Consider the following 23,854-nt stretch of genomic DNA (forward strand, 5'->3'; position numbering starts at 1 on the left):
CTTTGTATTCCACTTTAGAGCCAAGCTTACAGACTTTTTTGGTGGCAAGAGAATGTTCAAGACCTGAAGAAGAAATTAGGCAAGAAATTCTCATTTACAATGGCCTTTACATGCAAGTCAAGGGCCACATTAACACATGTAGAAGTTATGTTCTGATTATTCCTCCAAGCCTCATGCTCACAGAGATAAGTTTAAGACTCAAAATATTTATAGATACCTTGGCCAGGCTTTTCTCTTAATAGATAATAACTTAAATTGTCCTATTTATTTTAATCTTCATCCAGCCATGTGGCTGATTGACTGCACTTAGGCAACATGTGTCCATCTCATCATATTTTCCTAGGTGAATCTTTCTGACTGTGTTTATGCCAGAATTCTTTCTGCCTCTCAGATATTCCACATCCCATTTTCTGCTTAAGTCATGGGCTGTAAGCTTTTCATACAACACACAAGATAGTCTTTTTACAAACACATATAAGTTTACTAAGAATGTAGAACATTTACTTATAGTTTGATGAAGGCTGAGTTTTCCTTTAAAGATTTTATGTATGGGACTGGTAAATTCAATTTGAGGAAGAAGGTAGAAAAGAGAAAGTGATGGGGTCTTGCTAGGAAGTGTCTAGAATGCTAATAGATGGTGGTATGAGTGCATGTATATGTATGAACATGTGTGTATATGTGTGCATGGCATGAGTGTATATGTGTGTATGTATTCATATATATGCAAACACTTGTATATGTTAATATTTGTACACATACATGTTTGTACATATGTATGTGAATAAATATAGAATATTTGAAGAGGCTTGTGTCTGAGTGGGGTGTGGAAGTTGAATCAGTGTGCCTTTCAAAATACTTAGGTGCATGTTAAGATTTGAATAATTAAAATTTTTATTTGTATATATAAACCATCTAAGACATACACACACACACACACACACACACACACACACACACACACACACACACAGAGACACATGCCACCCTAGGCAAACTCCACAAAGTAGGAGGTTAGTAGTTAGAGTACCTTAATGATAACCAGATCACCTAGTTGCCCCCTTTTCTCTTATTTTTGGATGAGGTAGTATGTAGCTTTTATGTAATAATATATAGTGGTATGTACATTTTGCATATGTAGCTCTTGATTTTCCTCTGTTGACTTCCAAGTGCTGGGGTTACAAGCATGTATGACCACACTCAGATCTAAGCTGCTTTTTAGGTTTTGAAAATTTCCACAGGATTTGGTCATTTACAAAGCTCTGACCCCATTTTTACATGAGGTAGTGGGTATTCTTGGCTAAGGGAGACTAGAAAACAACTTCCTGAGTATAAGACTTGACCTAGGCCTGCCAGAGAGAGGCTTTCTTTTCTGCCGGCTGTGGTCTTCAGCATTTATAATTTCCTTTCTGCATTGAAGCAGCTGCATCTCTGCAGTGATGCGAAAGAGAAAGATAAATTCTTTTTTTTTCTTTTTCTTTTTTTTTTTTTTCGGAGCTGGGAACCGAACCCAGGGCCTTGTGCTCACTAGGCAAGCGCTCTACCGCTGAGCTAAATCCCCAATCCCAAGAATAAATTCTTGTGGAAATTAATGATGATGCACCTATACTTACAAACACTTTGAATTTACAAGGGTCCTAAAGTACAGTAAAAACCTCCTAGAAGGACTGAGACACAGCGGGTGTCCTTTGAAACTGGAGAGAACTGAGCAGGTGGAACAGCAAGGTGAATTGACGTCTGCTTACCCACTGTAGTACCTGCAGCAGTGTGTCTCTGGCTTGTATGGTCAGAGACAAAAGCTTCACTGACTCTCTCTCTCTCTCTCTCTCTCTCTCTCTCTCTCTCTCTCTCTCTCTTTCTGCCTGTCTTTCTGTTTGTGTTTGAACTTTTATAATATTTTAGCCCATTTCCTTCTGATTTACAGACAATGATTAGAAGCCCATGTTAATGCATGCCCTGTAAAACATACCATTCTTGGTGGATGAATGATGAGTGGACACACCTAGTAGGTCCTTTAGGGATGTTATATGGCCATAGGTAGGAGGGAATGATGTGTGACCCCACCTTTTCCCCATCCTCACTCAGGCATATTTCTCTGTTTCTCTAACTCAGCAAATTCCTTCCACCTTGGGGTGTTATGTTAACATATCATTTGCCTGGAGTTGCTTTGCTCAAGAACTGGCTCTTTCAGATCACTGACTAAGTGCTAGTGAGGGGAAAAATGTGCTCGTTTTCATGACAGCATGACCCAATCAGAAATTGTGTTCTGTTTCGCTCTTTATGCTGGTTATTGAGTGACTTTCTAAAACAAGCCTATGAGCTATTCAAGTCAGGCTGCTTCATTCTTTGTGATAGCCTTGGTTTACTGCTTCCAAGGATCACTGAACTAGAAGATTTGCCCCAGAAAAGACAACAGCAGGAAGTGCCTTGCTGAAGGGTCAGTAAGACAACCTTGCAGCATCTCTTGTATCCTGTCTGAGGTTAACTCCAGAGCTAGGAACCCTGGGCTGGTCCTAGAGTCTAGCCTGAGGCTCAGGAAACTCTCTGTGACAAGGGGGTGTGTAGCTAACTGTGTGTGCAATAGCTAGTTGCCTCTACCTCTTCAATGGCAGAGTTCTGTGTTTATGTCAAGGAACCCTTTCTGCACTTGGATGAACAGCAAGCAGACTGCGTGGTGGGAGGCCCAGGGACATATGTAGAGCTGATATTGTGCTGAGTTAAATGGACCTTGCTCTTAAGAGAGATTTCTGCTTAGGTTGGAGTATTTTGATATGTTGAGATTAGGAAAATTGAAATTTTTTTCCTTTTGTTTTTTCAGACAGTTTGATGTGAACTAGGACTTTTCAAACAGCATTGAAACTACTCCCTTCCCCCACTCCCAAAGAATAAACAAGATAAGGGTAGTTATTTTGAATGGTAGCAGAACTATACAAGACCTTATGAATGAGGTGACAGACACAGTAAAGAGAAGCCACAAAACCTGGGTCTTGGCAGGACAGTTTCCTTGGTAAAAGGAGGAGAAGAGTGGAAACAGCAAGAGCTGTCAACACAGCCTATAGATGGGAACGGAGGAATGATTTCTACTTCAGACAAAAGCTGTAGTGCCTATCCCTACCCTGTCCAGGAAGATATTCTCATTAGCTAGGGAAGGTTTGGGCCATTCTTCCTAGATAAGACCTCCCAGGAAAATCTGGGCTCTGCTGGTATTTCATTGAGTAGCACATCTTTCTTCTGAATCATCACCACAGTAATGTTCCAGAATTCTCTCTCTCTCTCTCTCTCTCTCTCTCTCTCTCTCTCTCTCTCTCTCTCTCTCCTCTGTGTGTGTGTGTGTGTGTGTGTGTGTGTGTGTGTGTGAGAGAGAGAGAGAGAGAGAGAGAGAGAGAGAGAGAGAGAGAGAGAGAGGAGTATGGGTTGGATATATGAATGGGGATGGCTATATCTTTTCTGTGAAGAGACATTTAATCTCTCCAGGTCCTGTATAGGGCTTGTATAGGTGCTGCTTTTGTGTGTCTGACTTATGGAATTTACTTCTGTTTTGTTCTCTGCTTCCTTGAAATGACCAAGGTTTTTGTTCTGTTTTTACATCCAAGAGAAAAAGCACAAGTGGGAAGTTTTCAGCCTTAGGAGCCTCATCAGGGTAAGTACATCAGCCAAATACAGTGGTTTCTGTACAGGGCTATACAAATACAGATCTTCTTAGCAACATGATACTACCCTAGCTCTGCAAAATGGGATAATCCATTCTGGCTGCTGGCCATGGGCATGGTGCTCAGGACTACCAATCCAGGCTCTTGTGAACTGGTCAAGCAATGAAATTTAACACTGAAATGATTTCTGCATGATTCACAGCCTACAGCTTTCTTTGTGTTCTGTAAACCCAACCTCATACCCAAGCAGTACATGGCTAATGAGACATATTTTCTTTACTTAATAACCATATTTTAAAATTACTTTGGCCAAAATACTAATGGTTAAAAAACTCTTAACCAAGCTGTTCTTTTCTCTGGGCTTAACTACTGTGTTTACTTAGTTGGGGATTCTGGGGTCCTGCTGAGTGCAAGGCATGCCCTGTGCTTTCTAGGAGTCAGTGCATGGGTGCACTTAACTCACAGGGACACTAACTTACTAGGTAATTATCATAACCAATGAACTGAGGGACAGTGCAGGAGACTGACCCAAGGCTATCAGAGTCTCTTAAAGTGTGTTATATGTTGGGAATATTAAAGCAGGAACTCTTTATTGGTCATTCTTTATTTAGTCAGGGCTCCCAGGTTTTGTCTTTCTTCTCCCTTAAATAAAAACAGGTTCTTACCATACTCTTATTAAATAGTGCAAGGTACTCATTGCTGATATGTTTCTAACTAAAAGCAGAGTTTCAGAACAAGGCAGGCAAGGAAAGTTCCTCTGACCTGCTATTATAGCTGTAACACCAACATCCATCAAAAACAAAACTAAACCAAACCAACCAACCAACCTACCAACTGAACAAACAACTAAAAAATATCTCCTTGGTATCAGAATGCTATTTTTCCAAGCATAGGGGGTCAGTGTGTAGGTAAGACTTAGAGACTTAGAGTTTCCATTGCTATGAAGAGACACAATGACCAAGGCAATTCTTATAATGACAAACATTTAATTGGGGCTGACTTTCAGATTTAGAGGTTTAGTTCATTATCATTATGGTGGGTGGCATCTTGTCTGATGACTTGGTGCTGGATGAACCAAGAGTGCTATATCTTCATCCAAAGGCAGCAAAAGGAGATTGTCTCCTGCAGGCAGCCAGGAGGTAGGTCTAGATCAAACTGTGCATATATATGAGACCCATCTCTATAGTGACACTTTTCCAATAAGGCCACACCTCCTAATAGTGCCACTTCTCATGGGCCAAGCATATTCAAACCACCACATTCACCTCCCTGGTCTCCATAGGCTTGTTCAAACATGAGTCTATGGGGATCATACCTAGCTACAGAATAATGTGAAGTACATTTAATCCAACTTCAAAAGTCCTCATAGTCTATCACAGTCTCAACAATGTTTAAAACTCTACAGTACATTCTCTTCTGAGATTCATGCAATCTCTTAACTGTAATGCCCTATAAAAGCAAAATCAAAAAGTAGATCACATACTTCCAACAACATAGGATATACATTACTTTTCCAAAACATCATAGTGAGGAAATTCTGGACCAAAGTAAGACCAAAAACCACCTGGGAAAACTTCGAGCCTCTATGTCTGAGGCCCAACTCCTTTCATCTTTGTTGACTGCAACACAATTCTTTATTTTTGGCAGATACCACTCCCCATTACCAGTTTTCCTCTGCAGGTATCCCAGGGCTCAGGCATCTCTAAAGTCTTGGAGTTTCCAAGCTAACTTCAGCTTTACAGATTCTAGTTCAGATATCTAGTGTCTGCATATAATCTTTTGGGCTCCTCCAAAGGGGTTGTGTCTAGCATTGCCCTGTGATGAGTGCAGGGATTTCATAATATGTTGGGTGAATTTTGCTGGTTTTACAATACCAAATACTCATAAGCCCAATTTGTAAATTGGTAGTTAAAAATGTGTTTCCTGGTTTTTTTTTTTTTTATTAACTTGAGTATTTCTTATATACATTTCGAGTGTTATTCCCTTTCCCGGTTTCCGGGCAAACATCCCCCTCCCCCCTCCCCTTCCTTATGGGTGTTCCCCTCCCAACCCTCCCCCCATTGCCGCCCTCCCCCCATAGACTAGTTCACTGGGGGTTCAGTCTTAGCAGGACCCAGGGCTTCCCCTTCCACTGGTGCTCTTACTAGGATATTCATTGCTACCTATGGGGTCAGAGTCCAGGGTCAGTCCATGTATAGTCTTTAGGTAGTGGCTTAGTCCCTGGAAGCTCTGGTTGCTTGGCATTGTTGTACTTTTGGGGTCTCGAGCCCCTTCAAGCTCTTCCAGTTCTTTCTCTGATTCCTTCAATAGGGGACCTATTCTCAGTTCAGTGGTTTGCTGCTGGCATTCGCCTCTGTATTTGCTGTATTCTGGCTGTGTCTCTCAGGAGCGATCTACATCCGGCTCCTGTCGGTCTGCACTTCTTTGCTTCATCCATCTAGTCCAATTGGGTGGCTGTATATGTATGGGCCAAATGTGGGACAGGCTCTGAATGGGTGTTCCTTCAGTCTCTGTTTTAATCTTTGCCTCTCCCTTCCCTGCCAAGGGTATTCTTTTTCCTCATTTAAAGAAGGAGTGAAGCATTCACATTTTGATCATCCGTCTTGAGTTTCGTTTGTTCTAGGGATCTAGGGTAATTCAAGCATTTGGGCTAATAGCCACTTATCAATGAGTGCATACCATGTATGTCTTTCTGTGATTGGGTTAGTTCACTCAGGATGATATTTTCCAGTTCCAACCATTTGCCTACGAATTTCATAAACTCGTTGTTTTTGATAGCTGAGTAGTATTCCATTGTGTAGATGTACCACATTTTCTGTATCCATTCCTCTGTTGAAGGGCATCTGGGTTCTTTCCATTTTCTGGCTATTATAAATAAGGCTGCGATGAACATAGTGGAGCACGTGTCTCTTTTATATGTTGAGGCATCTTTTGGGTATATGCCCAAGAGAGGTATAGCTGGATCCTCAGGCAGTTCAATGTCCAATTTTCTGAGGAACCTCCAGACTGATTTCCAGAATGGTTTTACCAGTCTGCAATCCCACCAACAATGGAGGAGTGTTCCTCTTTCTCCACAACCTCGCCAGCATCTGCTGTCACCTGAGTTTTTGATCTTAGCCAATCGCACTGGTGTGAGGTGAAATCTCAGGGTTGTTTTGATTTGCATTTCCCTTATGACTAAAGATGTTGAACATTTCTTTAGGTGTTTCTCAGCCATTCGGCATTCCTCAGCTGTGAATTCTTTGTTTAGCTCTGAACCCCATTTTTTAATAGGGTTATTTGTTTCCCTGCGGTCTAACTTCTTGAGTTCTTTGTATATTTTGGATATAAGGCCTCTATCTGTTGTAGGGTTGGTAAAGATCTTTTCCCAATCTGTTGGTTGCCGTTTTGTCCTAACCACAGTGTCCTTTGCCTTACAGAAGCTTTGCAGTTTTATGAGATCCCATTTGTCAATTCTTGATCTTAGAGCATAAGCCATTGGTGTTTTGTTCAGGAAATTTTTTCCAGTGCCCATGTGTTCCAGATGCTTCCCTAGTTTTTCTTCTATTAGTTTGAGTGTGTCTGGTTTGATGTGGAGGTCCTTGATCCACTTGGACTTAAGCTTTGTACAGGGTGATAAGCATGGATCGATCTGCATTCTTCTACATGTTGCCCTCCAGTTGAACCAGCACCGTTTGCTGAAAATGCTATCTTTTTTCCATTGGATGGTTTTGGCTCCTTTGTCAAAAATCAAGTGACCATAGGTGTGTGGGTTCATTTCTGGGTCTTCAATTCTATTCCATTGGTCTATCTGTCTGTCTCTGTACCAATACCATGCAGTTTTTATCACTATTGCTCTGTAATACTGCTTGAGTTCAGGGATAGTGATTCCCCCTGAAGTCCTTTTATTGTTGAGGATAGCTTTAGCTATCCTGGGTTTTTTGTTATTCCAGATGAATTTGCAAATTGTTCTGTCTAACTCTTTGAAGAATTGGATTGGTATTTTGATGGGGATTGCATTGAATCTGTAGATTGCTTTTGGTAAAATGGCCATTTTTACTATATTAATCCTGCCAATCCATGAGCATGGGAGATCTTTCCATCTTCTGAGGTCTTCTTCAATTTCTTTCTTCAGTGTCTTGAAGTTCTTATTGTACAGATCTTTTACTTGCTTGGTTAAAGTCACACCGAGGTACTTTATATTATTTGGGTCTATTATGAAGGGTGTCGTTTCCCTAATTTCTATCTCGGCTTGTTTCTCTTTTGTATAGAGGAAGGCAACTGATTTATTTGAGTTAATTTTATACCCAGCCACTTTGCTGAAGTTGTTTATCAGCTTTAGTAGTTCTCTGGTGGAACTTTTGGGATCACTTAAATATACTATCATATCATCTGCAAATAGTGATATTTTGACCTCTTCTTTTCCGATCTGTATCCCTTTGATCTCCTTTTGTTGTCTGATTGCTCTGGCTAGAACTTCAAGAACTATATTGAATAAGTAGGGAGAGAGTGGGCAGCCTTGTCTAGTCCCTGATTTTAGTGGGATTGCTTCAAGTTTCTCTCCATTTAGTTTAATGTTAGCAACTGGTTTGCTGTATATGGCTTTTACTATGTTTAGGTATGGGCCTTGAATTCCTATTCTTTCCAGGACTTTTATCATGAAGGGGTGTTGAATTTTGTCAAATGCTTTCTCAGCATCTAATGAAATGATCATGTGGTTCTGTTCTTTCAGTTTGTTTATATAATGGATCACGTTGATGGTTTTCCGTATATTAAACCATCCCTGCATGCCTGGGATGAAGCCTACTTGATCATGGTGGATGATTGTTTTGATGTGCTCTTGAATTCGGTTTGCCAGAATTTTATTGAGTATTTTTGCGTCGATATTCATAAGGGAAATTGGTCTGAAGTTCTCTTTCTTTGTTGTGTCTTTGTGTGGTTTAGGTATAAGAGTAATTGTGGCTTCGTAGAAGGAATTCGGTAGGGCTCCATCTGTTTCAATTTTGTGGAATAGTTTGGATAATATTGGTATGAGGTCTTCTATGAAGGTTTGATAGAATTCTGCACTAAACCCATCTGGACCTGGGCTCTTTTTGGTTGGGAGACCTTTAATGACTGCTTCTATTTCCTTAGGAGTTATGGGGTTGTTTAACTGGTTTATCTGTTCCTGATTTAACTTTGATACCTGGTATCTGTCTAGGAAATTGTCCATTTCCTGAAGATTTTCAAATTTTGTTGAATATAGGTTTTTATAGTAAGATCTGATGATTTTTTGAATTTCCTCTGAATCTGTAGTTATGTCTCCCTTTTCATTTCTGATTTTGTTAATTTGGACGCACTCTCTGTGTCCTCTCATTAGTCTGGCTAAGGGTTTATCTATCTTGTTGATTTTCTCAAAGAACCAACTTTTGGTCCTGTTGATTCTTTCTATGGTCCTTTTTGTTTGTACTTGGTTGATTTCAGCTCTGAGTTTGATTATTTCCTGCCTTCTACTCCTCCTGGGTGTATTTGCTTCTTTTTGTTCTAGAGCTTTTAGGTGTGCTGTCAAGCTGCTGACATATGCTCTTTCCTGTTTCTTTCTGCAGGCACTCAGCGCTATGAGTTTTCCTCTTAGCACAGCTTTCATTGTGTCCCATAAGTTTGAGTATGTTGTATCTTCATTTTCATTAAATTCTAAAAAGTTTTTAATTTCTTTCTTTATTTCTTCCTTGACCAGGTTATCATTGAGTAGAGCATTGTTCAATTTCCACGTATATGTGAGCATTCTTCCCTTATTGTTATTGAAGACCAGTTTTAGGCCGTGGTGGTCCGATAGCACGCATGGGATTATTTCTATCTTTCTGTACCTGTTGAGGCCCGTTTTTTGACCAATTATATGGTCAATTTTGGAGAAAGTACCATGAGGAGCTGAGAAGAAGGTATATCCTTTTGCTTTAGGATAGAATGTTCTATAAATATCCGTTAAGTCCATTTGGCTCATGACTTCTCTTAGTCTGTCGACATCACTGTTTAATTTCTGTTTCCATGATCTGTCCATTGATGAGAGTGGGGTGTTGAAATCTCCCACTATTATTGTGTGAGGTGCAATGTGTGTTTTGAGCTTTAGTAAGGTTTCTTTTACGTATGTAGGTGCCCTTGTATTTGGGGCATAGATATTTAGGATTGAGAGTTCATCTTGGTGGATTTTTCCTTTGATGAATATGAAGTGTCCTTCCTTATCTTTTTTGATGACTTTTAGTTGGAAATTGATTTTATTTGATATTAGAATGGCTACTCCAGCTTGCTTCTTCTGACCATTTGCTTGGAAAGTTGTTTTCCAGCCTTTCACTCTGAGGTAGTGTCTGTCTTTGTCTCTGAGGTGTGTTTCCTGTAGGCAGCAGAATGCAGGGTCCTCGTTGCATATCCAGTTTGTTAATCTATGTCTTTTTATTGGGGAGTTGAGGCCATTGATATTGAGAGATATTAAGGAATAGTGATTATTGTTTCCCTTTATATTCATATTTGGATGTGAGGTTATGTTTGTGTGCTTTCATTCTCTTTGTTTTGTTGCCAAGACGATTAGTTTCTTGCTTCTTCTAGGGTATAGCTTGCCTCCTTATGTTGGGCTTTACCATTTATTATCCTTTGTAGTGCTCGATTTGTAGAAAGATATTGTGTAAATTTGGTTTTGTCATGGAATATCTTGGTTTCTCCATCAATGTTAATTGAGAGTTTTGCTGGATACAGTAACCTGGGCTGGCATTTGTGTTCTCTTAGGGTCTGTATGACATCAGTCCAGGATCTTCTGGCCTTCATAGTTTCTGGCGAGAAGTCTGGTGTGATTCTGATAGGTCTCCCTTTATATGTTACTTGACCTTTTTCCCTTACTGCTTTTAATATTCTTTCTTTATTTTGTGCGTTTGGTGTTTTGACAATTATGTGACGGGAGGTGTTTCTTTTCTGGTCCAATCTATTTGGAGTTCTGTAGGCTTCTTGTATGCCTATGGGTATCTCTTTTTTTAGGTTAGGGAAGTTTTCTTCTATGATTTTGTTGAAGATATTTACTGGTCCTTTGAGCTGGGAGTGTTCACTCTCTTCTATACCTATTATCCTTAGGTTTGATCTTCTCATTGAGTCCTGGATTTCCTGTATGTTTTGGACCAGTAGCTTTTTCAGCTTTACATTATCTTTGACAGTTGAGTCAATGATTTCTATGGAATCTTCTGCTCCTGAGATTCTCTCTTCCATCTCTTGTATTCTGTTGGTGAAGCTTGTATCTACAGCTCCTTGTCTCTTCTTTTGGTTTTCTATATCCAGGGTTGTTTCCATGTGTTCTTTCTTGATTGCTTCTATTTCCATTTTTAATTCCTTCATCTGTTTGATTGTGTTTTCCTGGAATTCTTTCAGGGATTTTTGCCATTCCTCTCTGTAGGCCTCTACTTGTTTATTAATGATTTCCTGTGTTTCCCTAAGTGTGTTCATGTCTTTCTTGAAGTCCTCCAGCATCATGATCAAATATGATTTTGAAACTAGATCTTGCTTTTCTGGTGTGTTTGGATATTCCATGTTTGTTTTGGCGGGAGAATTGGGCTCCGATGATGGCATGCAGTCTTGGTTTCTGTTGCTTGGGTTCCTGCGCTTGCCTCTCGCCATCAGATTATCTCTAGTGTTACTTTGTTCTGCTATTTCTGACAGTGGCTAGACTGACCTATAAGCCTGTGTGTCAGGAGTGCTGTAGACCTGTTTTCCTCTCTTTCAGTCAGTTATGGGGACCGTGTGTTCTGCTTTCCGGCGTGTAGTTTTTCCTCTCTACAGGTCTTCAGCTGTTCCTGTGGGCCTGTGTCTTGAGTTCACCAGGCAGCTTTCTTGCAGCAGAAAATTTGGTCTTACCTGTGGTCCCGAGGCTCAGGTTCGCTCGTGGGGTGCTGCCCAGGGGCTCTCTGCAGTGGCAGCAACCAGGAAGACCTGTGCCGCCCCTTCCGGGAGCTTCAGTGCACCAGGGTTCCAGATGGTCTTTGGCTTTTTCCTCTGGCGTCCGAGATGTGTGTGCAGGGAGCAGTCTCTTCTGGTTTCCCAGGCTTGTCTGCCTCTCTGAAGGTTTAGCTCTCCCTCCCACGGGATTTGGGTGCAGAGAACTGTTTATCCGGTCTGTTTCTTTCAGGTTCCGGCGGTGTCTCAGGCGCAGAAGTCCTGCCGCTCCTGGGCCCTCCCCCACGGGAGCCCAGAGGCCTTATACAGTTTCCTCTTGGGCCAGGGATGTGGGCAGGGGTGAGCAGTGTTGGTGGTCTCTTCCGCTCTGCAGCCTCAGGAGTGCCCACCTGACCAGGCGGTTGGGTCTCTCTCTCACCGGGTCTGGGAGCAGAGAGCTGCTGCGGGCCGGGATCCGCGGGTGTGGGACTTCCGGTAAACACAGACCGTGCCTCCTAGAGAAATTCTGCTTCCGTGTGTCCCAAGCTCACCAGGCAGCTTTCTTGCAGCAGAAAATTTGGTCTTACCTGTGGTCCCGAGGCTCAGGTTCGCTCGTGGGGTGCTGCCCAGGGGCTCTCTGCAGCGGCAGCCGTGTTTCCTGTTTTTTGATATTTGTGTTTGAAATTTAAGCTATCTAGTGACTGTTCTCATCCACTTGGAGACAGATCAATAGTTCTCCACATGGTGACTGGGCAAATTTCCATCTCTACAGATTCTGAGAAGCCGTTCACATAAAATTCCAAGTTGATTTCTGCATTTTAATTTCATTCTGTAACTTATTCAAGGCTGGAGGTGCACATGCTCTCCTTATCTCTGCCAGATTCCTGATCACTGCAGTTATGTTTGGGGCACTGGCCAGTGTAGGGAGGAGCCTTCTTTTTTATTTTTTTAACTTTAAAAAAATATTAGATTTTGCTTTATTCTTTTTTATTGGATAGTTTATGTATTTACATTTCAAATGTTATCCCATTTCCCAGTTTCCTCTTTCTCCCATTCTCCCCTCCCCCTGATTCTATGAGGGAGCTCCCCCTCCCACCCACTCATTCCTACCTCAACACCGTGGTATTCCCCTACACTGGGGAAACGAGCCTTCGCAGGACCAAGGACTTCTACTGATGCCAGAAAATGCCATCCTCTGCTACATATGCAGTTGGAGCCATGGGTCCCTAACAACTCTTTGGTTGGTGGTTTAGTCCCTGGGAGCTCTCAGGGGTCTGATTGGTTGCTATTGTTGTTCTTCCTATGGCTTGCAAACCCCTTCAGTCCTTTAACTCGGGAATACCCATCTAAATCACAAACTACAGTACTTGCATCCAAGAATGAAGCACCCGCTGTGGATGACTGAGGGTTACTCAGAACAGAGAGTGTGTCCTTAGCAATTAATTCCTTCCTGTGTATTGACTCGTGCCTGAGTGGTAAGTACTTGCTACTGAACTTTGTCCTCACAGAACAAAAGTGCTGATGGAACCAATTAAGGTCTTTTTAAAATGTCTTGAAAACATCTCCTTATCTTAGGCCACCTGTGGAGTGGAGTGCTTTCTAAATTTCTGATCTCTGAAAATGGTTGGTGGGGAATAAAAAGGGAGAGAAAAGGGGGGACAGGGAGGGAGACAGAGAGGGAGAGATTAATTTAAGATTCCTTCGGGAGCCACTAGATGTCACTGCTGCCAGTCCAGCTGACAGTGTAGAGCCTGAAGGCATTTCCATGAGCTAGGACCTCACAAGGAGCACTGTTCAGGAGTATACATCACAAGAGACCCTGTGCCAAAGTGGGTAATCAACACCACGGTGGGTAGGGGCTGAAGTTCACGGGTTAGGCCAAGGGGCACAGAGCATAGTGCTTGTTTGCACTTTGAGGCAAGGAAGAGGAGTGGAGGAGCACTAACAGGACATGGATTCCGGTCCACTGTAAGAACAGGAAGTCCAAGTGTACTGGCCCTCCAAGAAGAGACAGATCCTACTTCCTGGGTGGGGCACCACTCATACTGCTGATCCTAGGAACTGACCAGGTTCCTAGAAACCAGTGTTGTGTGAGGCTGGCAGAGAGTTCTCATAATCCATAGCTAATGTGGCACAACTGCAGGAGTCTTGTGATCCGTAAAATCTTAGAAGAGTCATACCCAAGAAGACCCAGTATTTAGAAACACTGTGTGCTGGAAGTGTTTTTGGTATTTGTTTGTTTGGTTGGTTTTCTTAGTGGGCCACACAGTTTACACCATCAGGGATTGCTTTTATGGTTCTGTATTTCTTGGTTAAATTCTTTTCTTTCTACATTATCCCACAATTTTAATATCACCCCTATTGTGTATAATCAAACTCATCTGTTGTTCATGCAGAAAATGATAATTTGAGTAGAAGGACAAGGACCTAGATAGATTAGTTATTACACTCTAGCTATAATGAGACTGAGAGCAGAGGATGGCATTTAAGAGTGGTGAGTTCAGAGCACTGTCACTGAGGGAGACTCCTTGAGATACAAGAAGCCTGCTGTCTGTGTGTTATTCTGAATTCTGATGAGGAAGGAAGCCTGTAAGCCCTCTATTTGGGGCTCCTGACTATTTCCCTTTGAGCTAGGCTTTTCGGTGAGAGCTGTGTAACCTTTTTTCCTGCTGATTGAGCTGAAATTAGCACTCTGAGTGAATGAATGGAAATTCTGCTATGGGCACATTTGGACAGATTCCAATTGTTGTATTGAAAGAATTAGCTAGAATGACAGGATGCAAGTGTTATACTGCAGCTAGTTTATGCACCTTGTCTCAGATGGTTCTGAGTGGGCCAAAGAGAATATTGTACTCACTAAAGCATTCCTGTGGCAAAGGTAGGCAGACCTCATTGAGTTTGAGGCCAACCTGGTCTTCATATCAAATTCCAAACATTTAGAGCTACACAGTGAGAACTATCTCAAACAAAATTAAAAACAAAACAAAACAGGAAATAATTTAGTCAGGAAAAAGGCAGACACAACCATGTCTGTATACTACTTACTCAAAAAAGTCCTGAGTTTTATTCACTAGCTAAATGTGAGGCCTAAGACTGCCAGACTAGAGATACCTCAATGAACCCAGTAGTCAAATATCACAGACTATATGTGTGATATGTTTAGTAGGAAGAGACACAAAAAATGTCAATGACTATGTACTATGTTCATTCCATGAAGAGGAAGTGAAGGAAGGAGGGAGGGATGCTCATGGAGCACCAACAGGAGGGTGAGGTGGGAGACAGTGCATGGAATACATGATGGAACAGTAGCAGAGATGGCTGGTGATACCAGCTGTGATCTTGAGGTAGGAATGTTGAGGAGGTAGTGTAGTAACTGTGTGACTGAATGCACAGGTGGGTCAGATAATGAGTCCATTCCTCTGTGAGCAGACTCTCAGTAAAAATATTGTGGCTGTCCCTCTGGGGGAGGTCATTGGATCAAGGATAGCCAGACTGGTTTTTATAGACAACTGATGGAGAGGCAGTTGCAAGGATCTGGGTGAGAGATCATGGGCGCTAAGCCTGAGAGATTTCAGGGAAGGTGAAAATTGGTCAGCTATTGACTATATTGTGTTGAATGTTCCACAAGGCATTGCCCAGTGCTTCTTTCACTAGATTTGCTTCAAGAGGGAGGTAACTTGTTAAGTAAACAGGTACTCTGCTACCCAGTCACCAAACCATTGTTGGCTCAAAATCAACTATGGTGGGAATATTTATCCCATGGAAATGAGCAGTATTTCTTATGCAGACAGGTCTTCTCAGGATCCCCTAGGTAAGAGAGGAGAGTTTTGGGAAAGGCCGTCCTTGCTGATAGGCTAAGTCTATACCAACTCATGACTTTGGGGCCTATTGTGCAGATCTTGCCCATTGAAATATTTGCTACGTTTAGTCTGTGGAGATGGCCCTTCCCTAAGTAGTCAACCTTTCTACCTAGGTTAATCCTACCTGTGCCATGCTTTTCCAGAGTAAAACAGACATGAACATATATGATAAAAACAACCATGTACTTCTGAGCCATATTTTGTGAGTTCATTTGTCATGTTTAATCAATTTCTGATTACTCTGGCCCATTTGTGAGCTGTTCTGGACAAAAAAAAATACCTTTGTAAACCTTTCCCATCACATCATTCTCCACTTTGCTCTCTTTCTGTCCTATTTAGAATAGCAACAAATTAAATGATATAATCTCAAACACTTTGAAAAACATTGTATAATGCACCATGGAGTTCAAGAGTAATGGTTTGGCATTGTGCATGATTTTCTACCTGATTACATTTGGTTTATAATTCACCTTCCTTGTTACCATGAACATATGAATGCAAATTTCATTGAGGACTTGACTCTAGTCTTGGCTACGTATGGCCAGTACTCTAGTGTACAGGACATTTTCACTGTCCTTTCACATGGGTAGAACTAGAATAACTTGGAGCCTGTAGATTTTTCCTATTGTGGATAACACACACATTTTTTTTAAATCTTTATTAACTTGAGTATTTCTTATTTACATTTTGATTGTTATTCCCTTTCCCGGTTTCCAGGCCAACATCCCTGTAGCTCCTCCCCCTCCCCTTCTATATGGCTGTTTCCCTCCCCATCCTCCCTCCATTACCACCCTCCCCCCAACAGTCACGTTCACTGGGGGTTCAGTCTTAGCAGGACCAAGGGCTTCCCCTTCCACTGGTGCTCTTACTAGGCTATTCATTGCTACCTATGAGGTTGGAGCCCAGGGTCAGTCCATGTATAGTCTTTGGGTAGTGGCTTAGTCCCTGGAAGCTCTGGTTGCTTGGCATTGTTGTTCATATGGGGTCTCAAGCCCCTTCAAGCTCTTCCAGTCCTTTCTCTGATTCCTTCAACGGGGGTCCCGTTCTCAGTTCACTGGTTTGCTGCTGGCATTCGCCTATGTATTTGCTGTATTCTGGGTGTGTCTCTCAGGAGAGATCTACATCTGGTTCCTGTGGGCCTGCACTTCTTTGTTTCATCCATCTTGTCTAATTGGGTGACTGTATATGTATGGGCCACATGTGGGCAGGCTCTGAATGGGTGTTTCTTCTGCCTCTGTTCTAAACTTTGCCTCCCTATTCCCTGCCAAGGGTATTCTTGTTCCCCTTTTAAAGAAGGAGTGAAACATTCGCATTTTGGTCATCCTTCTTGAGTTTCATGTGTTCTGTGCATCTAGGGTAATTCAAGCATTTGGGCTAATAGCCACTTATCAATGAGTGCATACCATGTGGATAACACACATTTTATAAGAATGCTTTTTTTGGTGAAGATTGAAGATAATTTGACACAGTTATCCCATATTTACTGCTGTGATGGTCTAGCTAGGGACAGTGATCTCTGCCTCATCAGTTAAGGTTGAGGCATCCAGGCACCCAGGCCCTGGAGCCAGGAAGTCTAGGTACCAGCCCTATCATCTGGCTTTAATGTACTTTCTTAGAGTAAAGCCAAAGTTTTAGGTCAACTTCAGTGGGCATTCTTCAGCTACTCCATGCCCATATACTATGTGGTGGGACTGTAACTCTGATTCTCTATCCCAGAGAGTGAGCACCTGGTGGCCCTTGATCTGGCCTGAGGCCTGATTGGCAGGTGACATAGCTTTGGATATGGGCCAAGCTAATTCTTCCCACAAGTACCAGCTTTGTAGTTGGTTTATGGTTTGTTTTCTCCTCCCCAGAACAGGTTAACAGGGTTTTGATGGCCAATACTGAGAACACTGAAGCTGGGAAGTGGTTGGTGATTTAGGGCTTAAGACTAGGGAAGTATTTGGGAGTGTGTATGGACAATCATCTATATGCCTGTACCAAAGAAGTATTGCAATTAAGGGCAACAGCTAGTATCTGTTAGGAGTCAGGATAACAGTGTGATGGAGTAAAAGAAAATAGTTTGTTTAGTAAACATGGCCCTTTATACAGACAGGAAAGACAAGAAGGCCAGAGCAAACATAGAGTTAATAGTGACTTCTGTCACACTAAGAGGTTGATATAGACAACCCAGTGGTCTCCCACATAGGTATGGACTCTACATAGTGACGAGATTTGGGATCAAGGTCCCTTCCTAGAGGACATGTAGTATTGTATTCACTGATGAGCAGCTGTAACTAGGAATGTGTTCTGGTTGGGGTTGGGTGTACAGAAGACTACACCCAAGAAACAGATTCATAGAAGGTTCTGGCTGTGCCTACATTTAGGTCCATGAGAGATTGGCCCTTAGGTGACTGACCGCAGCCACAGCATATGAATATAGTCATTCACAGTTTATTTAGGTGGGGATTTGGAGCTGGAAGGAAATGTGTTTCTGGGCATCATAGACCTGGACTGATAGTTTCAGAAGGACCTTGAGAGGTGGACCCCACAAAGAAAAAAAGGGTGACTTTTCTCTGAGCACTACACTGTGTCATAGTATGCTGATTGATCAATATGCAGGATTTCAGATGCCTCTACATGTGACTAAGTACCACTCTGGTTATGTCCATGAGGGAATTTTGTGTGAGATTAACATTGAAATCAGAAGACTGGGTAAAGTAGTTGTCCTCTATAGCAGAAGTAGCCATATCTACTCATTTTAAGGCCTAAACAGAACAAAATAACCCTGTTTATACTGAGTTCTCCTGCCTAGAAGTCTTTAAATCTAACTTTCTTCTCTTTCTGGTTCTGCAGTAGCTTCCAGCTTTCCAAATCAAGCTGAGATGTCAGCTCTGCAAGTATCAGCTTGCTAACTTTCACAAGCATGGGCCAGTTCATCATGATAAATATTTCTGCCATAGTTTCTCTGCCTGTTTCCCTATACACAAGCAACACACACACACACACACACACACACACACACACACACACACACACACACACTTTTCTATCCCTACTTCCATTATTGGAGAGGGATTGTATGGGAAGAGTGAGAAGGAGGAAGAGTTCTACTATGTCTGGGAAGTGTGTGTCTTTTATTTGGGAACGCAGAATTTTAGGCAGGTAGAGCAAAACCACCCACTGCTGGGATTTATTTGATTATTTTATACTACAGAGGACTTGTTTTCAGGACCACTACTATGAATATTAGATTCCACAAACATTCAAATCATTTGTATAAAATTATACATTTGCATAGAACCTGCACATGGTCTGTAGGTTTTGAATCATCTGTGGGTTTTTAAAAATATTTAATAGATGCAAATAGTTGTTATACTGTGATGTCTAGGGATGAATCATAAGAAAAACATCTGAATATGTTCAATACAGTCTTTCCCCCCTAAACTATTTCCCATCAATGGTTGGTTGAATCTACAGATGTGTAACCTGAGGTGATAAATGGTCCACTAAACATCTACACCCATAGCTCTATCTTTTTCCACACCTACATCAGATAATGGAACATAATAAAGTCTAAGTCTGGTCTGGAGAAGCTTGATTCATTACTCAATCTTGATGTCACTATCTGGAAGGGAGACCTTGATCATCTTTGTGAAGCAATGTCTGGAAAGCTTGAATACAGGCTTAGCTTCCACATGTAGAAATATGTGCAAAAGTGAATGCTTAGAGCACAAGTCAAAAGTCTTCCTCTGTTGGGATTAGGAGAGAAGGGACATAGATTACTACTTCACACCTTCTCTCACTTACTCTGATTGTTCAGAACTAATATGTCCAGAGATGTTTCCTGAGAATTAATCCAGTGTGTGTGCACATGTGGCTGGGAAGCCCAATGCTAGGGCACTAGTCGACATCACTACAGTTGACTCTTGGTTAATTCTATGTCTATTTTAAGGAAATCAGGATCAGGGCTCTATGACCTTCAAAATTTCGGCCAAAGAAATGTTTAAAACTTCCCTTTGGCTAAAATAATAAAAAACTTTTATAACTCTTAGGTCATGAGTATAAACATTCTAACCAGGCATATTTGTTCCACCCACTCAGGCATGAACTAAGCTCAGAGCATCAAACTCAGAAGCTTACATAGGAAAATGAAAAGGTCCATTTGGAACTGCTAATGCCTTGCGGTTGTAACTAACACCTAATGCCTTGCATGTAGCAAGACCTTCATGCTGTAGGGAAGTGAAAAGTGCTGTGGACAATGGATAAGTAGAAATGTCTGTGTAGTAGTCAGCACAATGTCGGCCATATTGTACCTCAATAGTCATCGCACAAACAGTTGGTTGGAAAAGAAGTTGGACTGTGTCCACCATTTCAAACTCCAAGACTCTACCCCCCTTTTTTTTATCTTTTTGACTCTACCCCCTTAATCCATTGTAATATTTTAAAAATAACTATGTGTTATTTTTAAGAATATAAATATTCTCTTTTCCTTCTTGTCTCTTTCTCAGCGAATCTGTTTTTATTTTTCTTCCTTCCTTCCACCTAATTATGTAGTCTAGTTTTCTCCCTGCTTCTCTCCCTCTTTTCTCATCCTCCCTCCTTCCACTCCTCCTATGTCTCCTCTTTGCCCTCCATTTTCCCTGACCTTCTTCCATGCTATGTAGTCCATTATGTAGGATTCTTGACAATTCTCTTGCCTGTGGCCTCTGAATTCTGGGATTACAGGTGTACATGACTATATCAGGCCTTCAGTTCAGTTGTATTATTAGTCATTCTACAGTCATTCTCCAAAATCAAGGTTTACTTCCATAAAGCATCCTCAGTTCAGACACAACAGTAAGATCCATATGTAGCCCTCACTTTTATTCAACTTGTCTTCAAGTTGGGCATGCTTATGACCCCTCCTTAAGTGACATAATTGACTCTAATGGCTGAAAAAGTTCAGGAAACACTTTATGTACCAACTATTGGAAGGGTATATCCTAGAAACAGCTAAGTCAAAAGGTATATTTGGTCAAGTAGGTATGACAGATGTTTTGGCAAGGTTTCTATGACCTCCCTGGGGCCCACTTTCCCAGTACCTTGATTCCCTTAATGCCCATCTTGCTTAAGGACTTTTTGGGGTTCTATTGTGCAGGAACTCTTGACTGAATCATTGGAATAAGTAATTCAATTTGTGGCCCTACCAGGCCTCACAGAGTTTAGGCACCAGGCTGAAAGTTTTAGTCTTCTGATCATGAGGTAAGTTCTTTCAACACCCAGCAGCAAACTTGAAGCTTTTAAGGGTTCACTCACCAAAAATCAGCACAACTCAAATATGATGGAAAAGATATGGTTGATGGGCACTACATAGTATCTATTTAACTCCTTTTCTACAGTGTCTACAAAGAGGGAGTATTTCTCTCCAAAACTTGATAGTATAGCTCTGCCCTTTAATCAGGATCCTCAGTCCCAAGGCTCAGTAATTCCGGGCCCGTGCTTCCGTCCCTCCTATGCTTCAGCTAGTTTTGGTTAAGGTAGACTTATAGCTTGGCAGGAAGGGTCTAAATGTATTTATAAATAAATAAACTGTAATGTGTATTACTTAAATGTTTAACAATTCAATATTAATATTTGATACAAAATATATTGATATAATAGAGAAACATTATGTATAAAATTAATAAACAGGACTTATTTATGAAACCCAAGAGGGAAGACAAAAATGTGGATGCATCATTCTTCTTAGAAGAGAGAACAAAATACTAATGGGAGGAAATACAGGGACAAAGACTGGAGGAGGAACTGAAGAAAAGATCATTCAGAGACTGCCCCACCTGGGGATCCATCCTATATGCTGCCACCAAACCCAGTCACTATTGCTGATGCCAAGAAGTACTTGCTGACAGGAGCCCCATATGGTTGTCTCCTGAGAGGTTCTCCCAGAGCTCTACTGATGATTATGAAGATGGTTTCAGCTAGCCATTGGACTGAACAAGGAGACCCCAGTGGAGGAGTACACATGGAGGCACCCATAACTCCAGCCACATATGTGGCAGAGGATTGCATTATCCAGCATCAATAGAAGGGAAAGTCCTTGGTGCTGTGAAGGCTGGTTTCCCCAATTTAGGATAATGCTGGGGCATTGAGGTTGGATTGGGTGGGTGGAAATACGAACATCCTCATAGAAGCAGCGGAAGGGAGAGAGGGTATGTCAGATGGGGGGAATGGGGTGACATTTGAAATGTAAATACATAAAACATCTAAGAAAAATAATTTTATTTAAAAAAAGAGGGGAAAAAAAGGGGCTGGAAAAAAATTTCCAAGCAAATTGTCCCAAGAAACAAGCTGGAGTAGCCATTCTAATATAGTATAAAATTGACTTTCTAACAAAATTCATTAAAAAAAAGGTAAGGAAGGATACTTCATACTCATCAAAGGAAAATTCTACCAAGATGACCTCTCAATTCTGAATGCCTATGCTCCGAATGCAAAGGTACCCACATTCATAAAAGAAACTTCACTAAAGCTCAAAGCATACATCGTACCACACATAATAATAGTAGGAGACTTCAACACCCCACTCTCATCAATGGACAGATCATGGAAATAGAAAATAAACAGAGACACAGTGAAACTAACAGAAGTTATGAACCAAATGGATTTAACAGATATCTATAGAACAAAAGAATATACCTCCTTCTTAGCACTCATGGTACTTTCTCCAAAATTGACCATACGATTAGTCAGAAAGTAGGCCAAGAAGATTGAAATAATCCCATACATCCTATCAATCACCGTGGACCAAGGCTGGTCTTCAATAACAAGAAAAAAGCAGAAAGCCCACATACACATGGAAGCTGAAATAACTCTCTACTCAATGATAACTTGGTCAAGAAAGAAGTAAAGAAAGAAATCAAAGACCTTTTAGAATTTAATGAAAATGAAGGCACAAAACACCCAAACTTATGGGATACAATGAAAGCAGTGCTAAGAGGAAAACTCATAGCTCTGAGTGCCTCCAAAACAAACAAACAAACAAACAAACAAACAAGCAAACAAACAAAAAACTGGGGAGAGAATATACTAATAGCTTGGTAGCACACCTGAAAACTCTACAACAAAAAGGAGGAAATAAACTCAAGGGGTGTAGATGGCAAGAAATAATCAAACTCAGGACTGAAATCAACCAAGTAGAAACAAAAGAAACTATACAAAGAATCAACAAAACCAGGTGCTGGTTCTTTGAGCAAAAGAAAACTTTGACAATATATGATACACATAAGCACTCTATTTATATTATCAAAAAATAGTGACACTGAATGTCAGTTTATATATGTTATAATTTTAAATTTTGGAAACTCTGGAGTATGCTGTCATAATTCAGTCCATATATATAAATTAGAAAAACCAAGAAGGAGTAGTAACTTATACTTTTTAAAAAGAAGCATTATAAGCCTTATTTATAATAGCCAGAAACTGGAAAGAACCCAGACGCCCTTCAACAGAGGAATGGATACAGAAAATGTGGTACATCTACACAATGGAATATTACTCAGCTATCAAAAACAACGGCTTTGTGAAATTCGTAGGCAAATGGTTGGAACTGGAAAATATCATCCTGAGTGAGCTAACCCAATCACAGAAAGACATACATGGTATGCACTCATTGATAAGTGGCTATTAGCCCAAATGCTTGAATTACCCTAGATCCCTAGAACAAACGAAACTCAAGACGGATGATCAAAATGTGAATGCTTCACTCCTTCTTTAAATGAGGAAAAAGAATACCCTTGGCAGGGAAGGGAGAGGCAAAGATTGAAACAGAGACTGAAGGAACACCCATTCAGAGCCTGCCCCACATGTGGCCCATACATATACAGCCACCCAATTAGACAAGATGGATGAAGCAAAGAAGTGCAGACTGACAGGAGCCGGATGTAGATCGCTCCTGAGAGACACAGCCAGAATACAGCAAATACAGAGGCGAATGCCAGCAGCAAACCACTGAACTGAGAATAGGTCCCCCGTTGAAGGAATCAGAGAAAGAACTGGAAGAGCTTGAAGGGGCTCGAGACCCCAAAAGTACAACAATGTCAAGCAACCAGAGCTTCCAGGGACTAAGCCACTACCTAAAGACTATACATGGACTGACCCTGGACTCTGACCCCATAAGTAGCAATGAATATCCTAGTAAGAACACCAGTGGAAGGGGAAGCTCTGGGTCCTGCTAAGACTGAACCCCCAGTGAACTAGACTATGGGGGGAGGGCGGCAATGGGGGGAGGGTTGGGAGGGGAACATCCATAAGGAAGGGGAGGTGGGAGGGGGATGTTTGCCCGGAAACCGGGAAAGGGAATAACACTTGAAATATATATAAGAAATACTCAAGTTAATAAAAAAAATAAAAAAAATAAAAAAAGAATGAAGGCATAAAAAAAAGAAGCATTATAAGTCATTAGCGAATATAGTCTATGAAACTTACATAAAGGTATAGTGGAAACAAAAGGTATATAAAATA

General features: G+C 41.3%; 1 long non-coding RNA gene across 1 annotated transcript in view; it reads left to right on the plus strand.

Annotated features, from left to right (window-relative positions):
• The first annotated feature begins 2,333 nt into the window (after positions 1–2,333).
• The window catches only part of LOC102550875 (uncharacterized), a 57,411-nt gene continuing 35,890 nt past the window's right edge, over positions 2,334–23,854 (plus strand). The window contains exons 1-2 of the long non-coding RNA XR_015633218.1: positions 2,334–2,434; positions 3,591–3,637. This is a non-coding gene — a long non-coding RNA (uncharacterized LOC102550875). The remainder of the gene's footprint in view (positions 2,435–3,590; positions 3,638–23,854) is intronic.

Source organism: Rattus norvegicus, chromosome 11 (assembly GCF_021556685.1).
Source record: "Rattus norvegicus strain SHRSP/BbbUtx chromosome 11, alternate assembly SHRSP_T2T, whole genome shotgun sequence".
Classification (NCBI taxonomy): domain Eukaryota; kingdom Metazoa; phylum Chordata; class Mammalia; order Rodentia; family Muridae; genus Rattus; species Rattus norvegicus.